The following is a 14510-nucleotide window of genomic DNA, read 5'->3' on the forward strand; positions in this document are numbered from 1 at the left end:
TGTACATATAGCAATTAAGAAATCATTAATGCGCTGTCATTGAAATATTGATCTTAAATTCAAGTATCCTAGCATACCTTGGAACGGAGCAGAAGTAATATTTTACAAGGCAACCAACTACAATTCCTGTGCTTCATTGTTTGAACCTGTAACTAAATGTACCGCAGTACCTAAAGTAGAACATTACCTTGTACACAAAGTTTTAATGTTTGGCTTGTGACCTTACCAGTGGGTTACCAAGGTCTTCATGCTTGGTCATGAACCCATCCCCACTTGTACTGTCATTGATCTTCATATAAGTGTAATGCCTTATATCTCCCCTGCTTATAATTACTGTAAAGATATCTCCTACTACTGCTCTTATAATGAAATGGATGCAAATAGTAGCACGGTAGCTAAGTGTATGTGGGTGTGTCAAGTTTACTGTTTTCTATTGTACCACCATCTCAATTAAGACTCTATTAACTCATATTTCCATAAAACCAAACAGCTACAACATATATATAACTTAACAACACTTTATAACTCAAATGCCATTTTACATTATACATAAACCGTGTAGTCTCATATTATTTCATACCAGCTATCTGACACAAACTCCCTAATGTGCACAGGATACTCTTCATCATACATTTCAACAACCATTATACATTATCCACATTGTGCTCACATACTCTATACTATCCATCCAGATATAAACCACAGTCTTCACACTATCAATATATTATATAACAACCATAGGGGGAATTCAATTGACCGTGTTTTTTTTTAAATAAAATAAAAAAAATTACCCGGTTTACAGGTCTTGACCCGCTGCCGCGACCATTTTTAGCTAACGCAGCGTAAAAAATTGTGCTATTCAATTTGAAAACTTGGAACGCCGCCCCCAAGTGCTACCGATTGGTCAAAGCAAATTTTTAATGGGAGTGGAGGGGAGGGTTTAACACGGCCATCATGAATATAAAAAAATGTCGCTGCCACCAGCAAGCTGTCATTTGCTGATAGCTGTTGGCTGGTTTGGTGACTGCATAGCATCTGGCTTTGTGAGTTTTCTTCATTCGATTGAATTGGCATACATTAGCATTACACTACACAATACTATTTTATTAATGCATACTGCATTTTTGTTTACTAAACTAATTTAATACAAAACACTAGTTCATACACATTAGTACATACATACATACCCACTTTTACTAACACATAACACAGCACATACATACCTATGTATAGCTATACCTATAGCTGTATATCTCCATTTTTTAGGGTGTATTTTTGTGCTGTAGTCTGTATTAATGTATATTGTTTTTAAAAAGTGTCCTATTGAAAAAGAAACCATTAGTACATACACACATTACATACATATAACCACATACATACCCACATACATTTAATAAGTGTATTTGTTGTCTGTATCTTGTGTATTTTTTTCTTAACTTTAGTGCAAAATAATTTTTTAGCATTGTAGTATAGGTTAGGTTTTTGTATTGCAGATAGGCGAATTTAATAATAGTGTCAGTGTATTTATTAGTATTTGTTTATATAATTAATCAGTTAGGTTAGCAGTTTTTAGTATAGTACTTATATCCAAATAACACAATATTTAGTAAATTAATAGGTGTATTTAGGTAGTTGAGTTTTAGTAAAATATATTTTTGTATATTAGACAAATTTCCGTCTTTTCCTTTTTAAAAATAAAAAACTACTTATGTCAGTTTTTTAACTTTATTACATGTTTTTAATATTTTAAAACACTTTTTTATTTTTTAGCAAACCCCAAAGAGGTGTGAAATAAAACTACAGATTGGCCAATTTACTGTGCCATGTTAAATAACAATTGAATAGCCTTTAACGCGGCTCCCTCCTACCCACCCACCCTATACTTTCAATAGATCTTCTACTTGTCCGCGATAGGACTGGTTGAGCTAAAAAAAAAGTGCGTTAAATATCTAATTGAATATCTTGTAAAGTTAACATGCTACAAACAGCGTTAAATTCACTTAATGCGGTGTTAAAAAAATACCACAGTCAATTGGAATCCCCCCCCCCCACATATTGCCCCCTGGTACACAACACCATATACAGACATAGTGTAATTACAGTATTCCTCATAATCTACACATAGACAATAGTCGTAGGGGTTTATTTAACAAGCGGTGAAGAGCCAAAACAGGCACTTTCACCACTTTTTGCTAGCAAAGGGTTAACACCGGAGAAATTAAAGATTAGCGGAGTTTACCGCTGTCTCCATAGACCTCTTTGGGGACAGCAGCACAAGTTAATTAATTGAGTTAAGCTTTTCACAGCAAAGTAACGCCATCTTTGGATGACAAAATGTAAAAAAAACATGCAGAACAACTGACAAACAGTTTGAAGGTTTGCGTGTGTGCATCTTAAGCATAAAAATTGAGGAGTGGTTCAGAAATCACAAGGTGCTTCACATCTCAGGATGGCGTTACTTGTATTTTACAATGAGATGCCTCTAGTGTGAACGTGCTATGCGCATAGCATTTCCTTCCTCCGTCAAACTGCCAGTGAATAGCAAAATATCTTTTTAGAGGAAGGGTGTCTTAGCGAGGACGCCCAGAGCAACCCAACATGGAATTACTGCGGCTTTTCATTATTTGTCATTTAGTAATCAATACATATAACTTCATTCATATCACATACAATCACACAGACAAATCACTTACAATTTCTCATACATAACAAACTATACAGTTTTCATTCAAACACAGTACTATACACTACCAAACCTATTACTTGCAGGTTCCCATCATAGCCACAATCGTATCCATGTATAGACACAAACTCTGCTATCTCGCCCATACACAGCTTGTACTTCTGCACTCCTTTGCTCATACCTCCCAACTGGCAGGACATTACGATTCGCAGGCTACAAAAGAAGTGGGGCTTTACCAAAAGTTAGTGTCATTTTACCTTAATTTCATCATTTGTGAGAGGAGTTTGGGTGGAATGGGGGCAAGGCTTATTTTGACCTGAGTTTGTGATTCTAAATGTGGGGAGGTATACATTACAGCCTATCACTCCCTTACAAAATACATAAATACTTGTATATCTATAGGATCCAATGTATGAGAATGAGCTAAGAGCCTTGTGTAATTGTATTTAAAAACTCAGGTTTCTAGGCAGAGCCCTGTTACAGGAAGTGGTCATCAGTTCACCAACTGTTCATGTTGTCAATCCATGTTCATTCATTGTCTAAGTTTAACGGTACTGGTGGTATTATCTGAAGCCCAATAGCCGAGTAGATATCCAGCGAGTAGTCAGACGTTTGCCGGGTCGGTACACCAGAGGGCAGTCGGATGTTTGCCGGGTTGGTACACCAGAGGGTAGTCAGACGTTTGCCGGGTTGGTACACCAGAGGGTAGTCAGATGTTTGCCGGGTTGATACACAAGCAGAGTAGTCCGGCATTTGCCGGGTCGGTATACAAGCAGGGTAGTCAGACGTCTGCATTGTCGGTACACAAGCAGGGTAGTCACACAGGCAGGGTAGTCACACGTTTGCAGGTTCGGTACATAGGCAGGGTAGTCACGAATGCAAGGAAGTGCAGCAAGTTGCAAAAACTGAGCAGGCAGAATCCTCAAGCACATGTCTAATCCAGGAAGTGCTTATTATAGACCCAAACAGGAAACAGGGTCCAAGATGGTTTCTCCTTGATGCCATTCTAGCCATCTTGGATAAGTTTACGAATGCAACGCCCTCTAGTGGTCGGAGGTGCAAATATCAAAGTAATTCCTTATACTGAGGTGACACACATCATTTGATATGTAAATGCCATGTATTGAGCTAATGCAAAAAGGCTGAATCTGAAATAGAGGCAAATGTGTTATAAAATGGAATGTCCTTATCAGTGGGTTTTGCTTCACAGTAATATACAAAAAAGGCAACTATTATTCATATTAAGCATGATTGCAGACTTATGAAGTCCTCTTTCTTTTCATTTTACAGGTGTAGCAGGGCACCACACTATAGGTGTGTAAAAAAAACAAAAAAAACACTTGCATCTACAGTTCTCAGGGTGCCTATTGGTGTTCACTAGTAGGGGTTATAGCAGGCCTGGACTTTTTTTTCTAAAAGTTGGAGACAATTCCAGATGTTAGAATCTAATAATTTTGTAACTGGAAATTTGCCAGCTGCACATAACTTTTTTGGGGATGGGGCTTTTCAGATCGACCATTTGCATATCTCATAATTACCAATGACAATATGTTTTTGCTTGAAATATTATACCACTCAAACCATACCTCTCAACTGTCCCAATTTTGGCGGGACATCCCGGTTTGTGGGTTGTAAAAAGGACAGGGCTTAAAATAAGTTAGTGGAGCAGATGCCAATTACTGGGGCCCGAGTCACCATCCTGGTGTAGCCTCGCCCTGTTCAGCAGCTATGTAAAAAGATAAAATTAATAGGCTTTATTTCTACCACAAGCAGGCATCAGCAATTATCGCTAGTGGGATCTCAGACCAGTGGTGAATACAGCATTTTTTATTTAGTGCTGGCGGATGTGAGCGGATTCAAGAAGGAAAAAAAAACAAAAACTACAAGTTCCAGTAAGCACTGGGGGAGGAAAAAAACTGCCAAAAGAGAGAGAGAAAAGAGTTGGCAGGGCAAAAATAGCATCAATAGGAATATAAATTATGCTCAACGACTCCAGCTGATTTAGGGCATAAAATTGGCTACAATGTTTGGCAGAGGTGGAAGCAACATCCCCTGCAGATGACAGCGTGGCTGAAGTTCAGAGAAGGAGTGATAACAGTTTAACCCCATTTTGTGGATCCAGTGTGCCCCCCCCCCCCCGACCCCCCAAAAAAACACAACAAAAACGTGAGAGAGCTGCTGCGCATGCGCAGCTCCGTTTCGGCAGCGCTGTCCTATACAGCAGCCGCGGCGCTGTTAAAGAAGCTACTAGCCACAGTTCCTGAACTAAACACAGAATTATGAAGGGTCTTCAGATGACGTATAAGGGAGGATGTCCCTAGGTGGCCAAGATCCTTACCCCTGCTTATTTATTGCAGCTTTACATAAGCTACATATGGCAATACATTTGTTTTCCGGATTGGGATAGAAATAATTCCAGACCGAAGAGGTGGATTTATTGGTCTTCTGCCCAGGCATGACGATGGGCTTTTTCATCCCATGGACAACAACTGTTTCCCCCCCTGGTGCCTCATTTAAGAAAACAACATCAGCATCCTCCTCGTCAACTTCCTCCTCAGCGCCAGCTACATCAATATCCTCCTCCTGGTGTACAACATTGACATCTTCATTATCAAAATCTGGAACTGCACTGTGGGTGATCCTTCCAGCATATGCAGAGGGCGTGCTGCAAATGGTGGAAGGAGCCACCTCTTCCCGTACAGTGCTGGGAAGGTCAGGCATCGCAACCACCAACACCCTTGGACTCTCCTTGGGGATTTGTGATGCCATGTCTTTAGAAGGCAGAGTTGTTTGCTGTATTTTTGATGACAGCTTAACTCTCTTAAATTTTCTAGAGCGGTGGGGGAGGAGGGCTTAGATCGTTGGGTGAAGCTGAACCACTAGTCATGAACACGGGCCAGGGCCTAAGCCGTTCCTTGCCACTCTGTGTCGTAAATGGCATATTGGCAAGTTAACGTTTCTCCTCAGATGATTTTAATTTCTTTTTTTGGATCATATTTGTGAACTTTGGCTTTTTGGATTTTACATGCCCTCTACTATGACATTGGGCATCGGCCTTGGCAGACGACGTTGATGGCATTTCATCGTCTATGTCATGACTAGTGGCAGCAGCTTCAGCATTAGGAGGAAGTGGTTCTTGATCTTTCCCTACTTTATCCTCCAAATTTTTGTTCTCCATTATATGCAGCACAAGAGAGCGTACCCCTAAACCACACACACTCGGCAAAGCCTTTAAAAATTATATGCGGCACAAGAGAGTACCACTGGACTGGAGTTATACGGCTGTACCACTGGACTTATACAGCAGTACCACTGGACTTAAACAGCAGTACCACCGGACTTATACGGCAGGATCAGTGAACTTAAACAGCAGTACCACTGGACTTATACGGCAGGATCAGTGGACTTAAACAGCAGTACCACTGGACTTATACGGCAGGACCAGTGGACTTAAACAGCAGTACCACTGGATTTATACGGCAGGATCAGTGAACTTAAACAGCAGTACCACTGGACTTATACGGCAGGATCAGTGGACTTAAACAGCAGTACCACTGGACTTATACGGCAGGATCAGTGGACTTAAACACTCCTTATTTGTTAATACAAATGAATTAACGAAATATTAAAAAAAGGGTAATGTAAGCATTTTCGTGTAAATTTGGAATAAACTGCTAAAAAAGGTAGCTGAGAACTACCCTTGCACGCCGTCGCTGTAGAAATAATAGATCAATAGTATATTTATGTGATAAATAGTATAATTTCTAAAATACCTGCTATATATAAGTTATGAGATCCAGACTAAACATGTAGTATTAGTGATCTGTTAGTAATAGGATCACATACTCAAGAGGGATGGTAGCTGTCTATTGTCTACAGCTCCTTCTTAATCCCTCCTATACGTAGTATAAACACTGTCCCTGATAATTGGATCAGACAGGCTCACTGGGATAAGGAATTCACACCAGAGCTGTATAATTGTGTGTTTCACCACTGGACTGAGCAGGACAGAGGACACCACCACACACCCTCCCTCTTCCCTCTCCAATGCCCGAGTGAAGATGGCGGCGGGCAGCGGGGAATTATATGAATCCAGATCTCGCGAGATCCGACGGCGGGATGATGACGTTTTGCCTCGTTCTGAGTTTTGCGTCGGGCGGGAATCCCCGAACAGTGCTCGGATCCGGCTCGGATCGGCACTGTTCGGGGATGTTCGGATTTCAAGAATCCGAACCCGCTCACCCCTAATGCTAATAGCATTTTAGTATTGGAAAGAAAGAACCAGAAAGAGTTTATGTGAGGAAAATTGCACCTCAGTGAAAGCAAATAATCAACCACAGTTAAGACAAAAGTATTTCGGCTAGATATTGCTGAATTGAGCGAGGAGAGTATTGCTAAAGTGCCTGATATTACTCCGCTGCAAACAATGACTAATGTGTGTCATATTGCGCAAACTGAATTTTACTGTTGGATTTACAGTTGAACTAACAGGAAGCTGGCGGGACTCATTAAGTGGAGGGCCCTCCATTGTTAATTTTGCATAACCTAATGTTCATATGTTGAAATGTTTATTTATATATCTGATGCTGAAATGTAAATTGGAGAAGTTTAGATTAGACAAAATCTGTGTATCAATGCTGCTGTCATCAAAGAATTAAGTTAATATATAAGGCAAATACTTCTAAGAGAGAAGAGAAAGTTAATAAGTATACTGCATTGAAGTTTAAATTGTGACGTATTTATAGTGAAACTTATTTTATGCTAGTCTGCTGGTCAGAGTAACTCTTAGGAATAGACTATAGTAGATATTCTACTTAATTAATTATTGATATAACTCTTATTATTGTAATAAAAGTCAAACTTGACACAAAACCCAGTTTTGAAGGACCGCTCTAAACAATAAATGGCGTGGCTTTCAAAACCCACCAGTATTGTCATTGCTTTTATTGTGTGCCTGTGGTATAGAAGGAGAGGGCAGGGTGTTCCTTGGTCTCCCTCTGGTGTCACTGACAAAGGACATTACCCGACAAATAGCCTACTAAATTTGACCAAGATGGAGGCACTCCACTAATAGATATTCAAGGTGACAGGATATTCTAAACTGCCAGACACACGCATTTTTTTTTTAAAAAAAAACCACCCACTTGCTTGGGGACAGTGAGTGGGCGTTACATTTATTTTATATTTATCCTTTTATTGTACATATAGAAAAAAATACAATAAACCAGCAAAAAGCAGATTGAATACAATTGTACATTTTTTTTTATTTTTTTTATCATACGACAATAAATAAATTAAATGAAAAAAGATAATACAGAATATGGAATGGGGCGAGAAGGGGAATAGGGACGGGAGATTGATCCTAATGATTTTCTATCTAAACAGCGCTATTTTATAAGTAATGTTGTGGAGGGCGTGGTGATTGAGTTTGTAATCCATGGGGCAAGAGGATAGGTAAGAAGGCCTGTAATAATCTAAGATAGTCTGTTATGCCAATATATTCAGGAATTAATTTAGAATGTCATTCTAGCTATCTCAACAAAAACCATTCAGTGGATTCAAATTAGAGATGCTCAGGCTCGGTTTCCCGAGAACCAAATATACCCGAACTTAGGGGATCCGAGTACCGAGACGAGCCGGCTCGGTACCTTTGCGCTTTTTTCGGATTTGAAAATGAGGCAAAACTTCATTGTGACGTCGTCGGATCTCGGATCTCGCGAGTTTTGGATTCCTTTTTAAGATCCAACATAACGGAGGGTGGGAGGGATGGCGAACCCCTATTTTTCTTTTCTGCCACTGCTGTGTGCCAATGTGTCCTAGATGTGCTAGGAACTGTCATGTGTTTGTGTCATTGCTCTGACGCTTAGCATCCAGCCAGGTCGCTGCAGTATTTGTCCGAAAGTGTATGAAAATAATATTGTGACCTGTGAGGTGGTCAAAATTGACTGCAAATGACTTGAAATTAGTGTTATTGAGGTTACTAATAATGTAGGAACAAAAAAAAGAGCAAAATTATGTGATTTTAGCATATTTTAGGATTTTTTCTAAAAAATCCAAAACCAAAACTAATACACACGAGGGCGGTTTTGCCAAAACCAAAACACAAAGCTAATCCAGATCCAAAATCAGTTCACGGGGGTCAGTGAGCATCTCTAATTAAAATACGTTGTTCTGCTTAGGCTCATTAAGAGATTCGATGTATGATCCCCATTTAACATAAAAATGTTTGACTCCTTTATCAATATCAGAAAGGGATGGATCATCTATCAAAGTATAAAAGGATTAATAACTTTGATTTAATTTTGATAATTGTAGGGGAGGCATTTGAGGTTCATTTACCCAAAATGGCTTTTTTTCGCTAAGGTGACAATAATAAAAAGAAGAGGGGTAATATTGGTATCAAGAAAATCATCCTTCCAATCAAAAGAGGAAATGACCTATGCTTCATAATTTGTCGTCAATTGTAGATAGATGGTGTGATTAATTAAAAAAAAAACATAATCTTTTTCCAATAGTTTTATATTTTTGGGCATTTCCATAAGGTATGTGCTAAGTTTGCCTTTTGTCTTACATTTTGAACAAAGACTCGATTCAGTGATAACAAAATGTTTTCTCTGTGCCTGATGAATATAAGCTCTATTTACTATATTCAACTGCACTTCCTGAAGTCTAGCCGAACTCAGTGCCTTCATGACATGCTCAGTACTTTCGCTGGTTCCCAGAGATCTAGAAAATCTTTTTGCCACGCAGACCACAGTTTAGACCTTAGCACTAATTAAGTCCAAGTATAGAATCTTATTTTAAATTTATTAATATGTGAAAAACTGATTAAAGGGTCTAGTTCATCTGGTTGTGGGTTATTTGTAGTTGGTAGAGACTGCTGTTTACTTTGTATAGAATGTCGTGTTTGTAAGTATAGGTAAAAGTGAGTATTTGTGAAATTATGCAGTTCTTGTAGTTGTTGAAAGCTATAAAGAGAGCCTCCTGGGTAAAGGAGGTCTCTAATGTACAGAATTCCTTTTTTCTTTCCAAATTCTGTACATTTTAGTATAGTGATGGTGTAACTTCTGGACGTCCCCAAACTGTTAAGTATTTAGTGTTTCTAGAGTCTCTCATATTTTTTTTATTAATAGCTAACCAAACATTGAGGTATCTTTAATAAATATATTTTTGGCAAATTTGGAGTGTAATATCCATTCTTGTTAAGTAGAGAAGGACTGCGGGAGAGTAAGGGGTGAGTACAGCATTTTTAATAAAATTTACATTTTTAGAAAAAAACACAAAACATTTTAAATACAACTTGCTTAGAAAAACATGAGTAGACCAGTATTATGCAAACTATAGCCCTCCAGCTGTTGTGGAACCACAAGCTACAGCAAGTTTGGCATGCTTGGCTTGTAAGACCACAATAACTGGACTGCTACAGGTTTCATAATACTTGTCTGCTTCAGAGGGAACCGGCATTTTGGTAAGGCCAATCAAAGGAGGTGGGTCCAAACCAGTTTCTGGCCCTGTGCCCCATGGCATCTTAATAAGGCTATCTGTGTATTTTACTCATGATAAAATATAAAAATTTGCACTGTATAACCTTTAACGTTAAAGAATGTAGCTCTGGTTTCTACAGGAAACCTGAGTCATGTAGTAACCAGCTTTTCTGAATGTAGAAATCCAACTTTGGCTGCTGTAACACTGCATCACATTGAAAGCCAAATCCCAGCAACCAAATGAAACAGTTCTTAGCTGCTGAACATTTTAATTTAATGTGCAGCAAATTTGTTAATATTAAGCTTATTTTCTTGCTTACAGTTAAAAATAACCTTAATGGTTAATCAGAGAATAATTTCAGTTAAAATTTTTGTATGTTAAACTGTATTACACCTGCTTATGCTAGTTTGCCAACGGAATGAAAGGATGTAATATCAGTCTCAGGCTGAAAAATGCCTAGATTCACCACTTAACAAATAACACTTAAAAGTATGGTCTACATGAATTTAGCTGTATAGCATATGTAATGTGTTTACCAATCCTTTCTTGTATGGTTTGTTGACTATACGGAGATATCACGCTTTGGAAACACCATCTGTTTCTGTACAGCTTTATTGTGTTGTAATCACTTTGCTGAAAGAAAGGTCAGTGTATAAATTTCACAAGTTAAAGGAAAGTTAAAGTTAAAGGAAAAAAATAATTATTATCAAATTGTATTTTGCATTTTTTCATGCATTTACAAAAATAATCTAGACAGCATTTATGTAGTTTCCCATTATTCTTAGTTGCAATATAAGTTAAATTGTAAAATTCTAGAATCTGCTAAGGTTATTGGATAACTTGACAGGAAAGAGTCAAAGAGGGCAGCCTAGCATAAACTAATTAAGTGCTGAAGTGAGTTAATGAGTACACAGCACAATCTGGTAGAGACATGATCTTAGTCTTTATGTTATGTGTCACTTATAGTTATATATACATATCCTATGTATTAAAACAGCCATAGATGCTTCAGCTGGACCCCATAGAAAATGGGAGGTAACGCCATACAGAGATAAATGTTAAATGGGTTTATTAACGTAGTTTAAACACTTCATAAATTGTGCGATGGCGATTTTACAGTGAAAACTGCTGTTTTCTCTGTTTTAATGCATGATCGCACTTTAATACATAGACCCCTAAATATCCTGTTTTTGCGAATTATTAAAATGACTGATTAAGATAGAAAAAAAATGAATGAAAAAGTGAGTTAAAAAGATTATCAATTTAATAATCTCTAGGAATCTGTTAATTAGTTAAATCGGTATGCTGTGTCTTAGATTCATTATAATATTCAATAATGTCACCTCTATGCTCATCTCACTACTGTGGCATAATATGAACTGGACACTACTGTGTGACATAATATGAATTGGGGGAACTACTGTGTTGCATAATATATCCTGGGGCACTACTGTCTGGCATAATATGATCTGGGGGCACTTCTAGACACCCTCCCCCTATGTGGTATTAAACACGCCCCTCTGGTGACGAGCTATGGTGCAGAGTATCCATCTTTAGATTTGCCTGGGTGCACACCCTAATGAAATGTACTGTGTATGCCTATGTGTAACAAGTCAGGATTGCACCGCCTGACATGCGCAACATCCCAGGTGTGATTGCAGTAAGATGTCTGCCTCTGAAATGCAGAATAGATGAAGGTAAGAGTGGGGGAGAAGGGGTTAATGTAATGTGGGTAGAGGCTTGGGTTAATCATTTAATGGTAGGGGGTTAACAACTTATTCAGGAGCAATAGAACTGAATTGCACACAGCTAGCCTTTTGTAGGACAATATAGTATGGGTAGACGCGGCTGCTAAGAATCAAAAGACAGTTCACATCCTAACATAATATACCATAGATTCAGGGCTCGCTAATTTTACCCGAATGACCTATGTGGTGCATATACCTTTGTCGGTAATTGGACTTTCTAATAGTACAATGGTGTATGTCAATTTATCAGGATTTTTTAACAAACGATTAAAATAATAATCTATAGCATAGCATGGAAATATATAATGGGTAACCATGCAATGGCAAAAGATGTTTAAACGTTCATTAATTGCACATGACAAGAGGAGCTTGGGGTGATATCAGCTGTCCATAATGTCCTTACATAAACAGTCTGTGAAACAAGTACACACAAAGGATCCAAATAATAAAAAAAGACTTGTTTAGATAAAGTTCCAATATTTGCGATAAAATGCTCAGGAGAATGGTCGCCCTAATCCTAATTCCAGTGTGGTCGTGCTGTGTCCGTCTAAGGATAGGAGGAGGTGCAGTGATCATTGTGCTGGGATCCGAAAGTCAGCATGCGTTCCAGCGTGGAGCGTACGTGGCTACTTCCTTGGAGTGACGTGCTGGTTGCCTGCCGATGCGTTTCCTCACGTGATTGTGACTTCCTCAGGGCTATCATCTAGCCCTGCGGAAGTCACGATCAGTCCATCAAGTTCAACCTATTTTGGATCTTCTGTGATCCCTCTCTTATATTTGAAATTGATCCAGATAAAGCAATTGCCAATCTGTTTCAATCTGGAAAAAATCCTTCCTGACTCAATATTTCAGTCCTATTTCTCCCTGGATCCACTACTATCCTTCATTTTAATTAACGGTCGTAACCATGGTTACCCTGTTCTGCTGAACAATTGTCTAACCCTTTCTTAAACATATCAATTGAATCTGCCATCACAACTGTCACGGTCGTCTGAATTTCTTGATCCGATTCGGGACCCTTGGGACTAGCTGGAGCAGGAGTGAAACAGAACTTAGCAGCCTGGATGAACTTCTTGCTCATTTTCTTGCTGATTGTAGAATATAGCAGGGGAATTAGCAGTCTGGAAATGTAGACAGGAACAGTGCACTAGTAATGGAGACAGGAACACTGCACTTGTAATGCAGTCAGGATTACTGCACTTGTAATGCAGTCAGGATTACTGCACTTGTAATGTAGTCAGGATTACTGCACTTGTAATGCAGTCAGGATTACTGCACTTGTAATGTAGTCAGGATTACTGCACTTGTAATGCAGTCAGGATTACTGCACTTAGGAATGCAGACAGGAACACTGGAGCCAAGAACTATCCTCTGGAGAGAAGTGTGTTGTTCTGGCAATGAACAGATCACAGAAGCAGGTTTAAATAGGGTGTCCCAAACAACTATTGGCTGATCAGTTCATGTGATCACAGCTGCAGAATCTGGTTGGTCTGGAATGATCACCTGACTGCATCCAAGATGGCCGCGCCCATGCAGCAGAACAAACAGTATGTGTTTGTTTACAAATGGAGGTGTGGATGATGGGAATGTTGCAGACGGCCAGAAGGGACCCAGGTAGCCGTGATATGACAGCGGCGGATGTGGTAAGTGCGGCTAAGATCCCGATTTGTGACAGTACCCCCTCCCTTACGAGTGGCCACTGGACACTTAGATTGGGGTTTAGTTGGAAACTTGCGGTGAAATTTTCTGATGAGAGATGGAGCATGGACATCAGAAGCTTTGATCCAGGCTCTCTCTTCTGGACCATAGCCCTTCCAGTCGACTAGATATTGTAAGGTCTTATGTCGAAACCGAGAGTCCAAGATCTCTTTAATTTCATATTCATCACCATGTTCAGTCTGCACTTCAGGAGAAACCAGTTTGGGTGTATAAAACCTATTTAGCACCAATGGTTTTAAGAGAGAAATATGGAAGGAGTTGGGTACCTTGAGGTAAGATGGTAAATGTAATTTGTAGGACACTGGATTGATGACCCGGGAGATGTTAAACGGTCCAATAAAGCGGGGAGCGAATTTCATAGATGGAACTCTGAGGCGTAGATTGCGAGTTGACAGCCATACTCTGTCTCCCGGTTTCAAGCTTGGAATGGCTCGTCGCTTTTTGTCGGCCTGAATTTTGTAGCGTTGGGACGCTTTAAGTAGAGATTCCCGTACTTGGCGCCAGTGGCCTGCAAAATTCTTTAGAAAAACTTCAGAGGCAGGTACTGAGGCTGTAGGAAGTGGAGTAAACAAGGGTACCCTGGGGTGTAGGCCATAGACCGTATGAAATGGAGTGGAAGCAGAAGATTCGTGATAATGATTATTATGAGCAAATTCTGCCCAAGGAAGCAGATCTACCCAGTCGTCTTGTGAAGAAGATATGTACAAACGGAGAAATGTTTCTAGGTCCTGATTGACTCTTTCCGTTTGCCCGTTGGACTGTGGATGATAGGCCGAAGAGAAGTTTAGTTTGATCTGTAGTGCTTGGCATAAGGATCTCCAGAATTTCGCCACAAACTGAACTCCTCTATCTGAGACGATTTCTTCAGGACACCC

This window comes from Mixophyes fleayi, chromosome 1 (assembly GCF_038048845.1).
Source record: "Mixophyes fleayi isolate aMixFle1 chromosome 1, aMixFle1.hap1, whole genome shotgun sequence".
Classification (NCBI taxonomy): Eukaryota; Metazoa; Chordata; class Amphibia; order Anura; family Limnodynastidae; genus Mixophyes; species Mixophyes fleayi.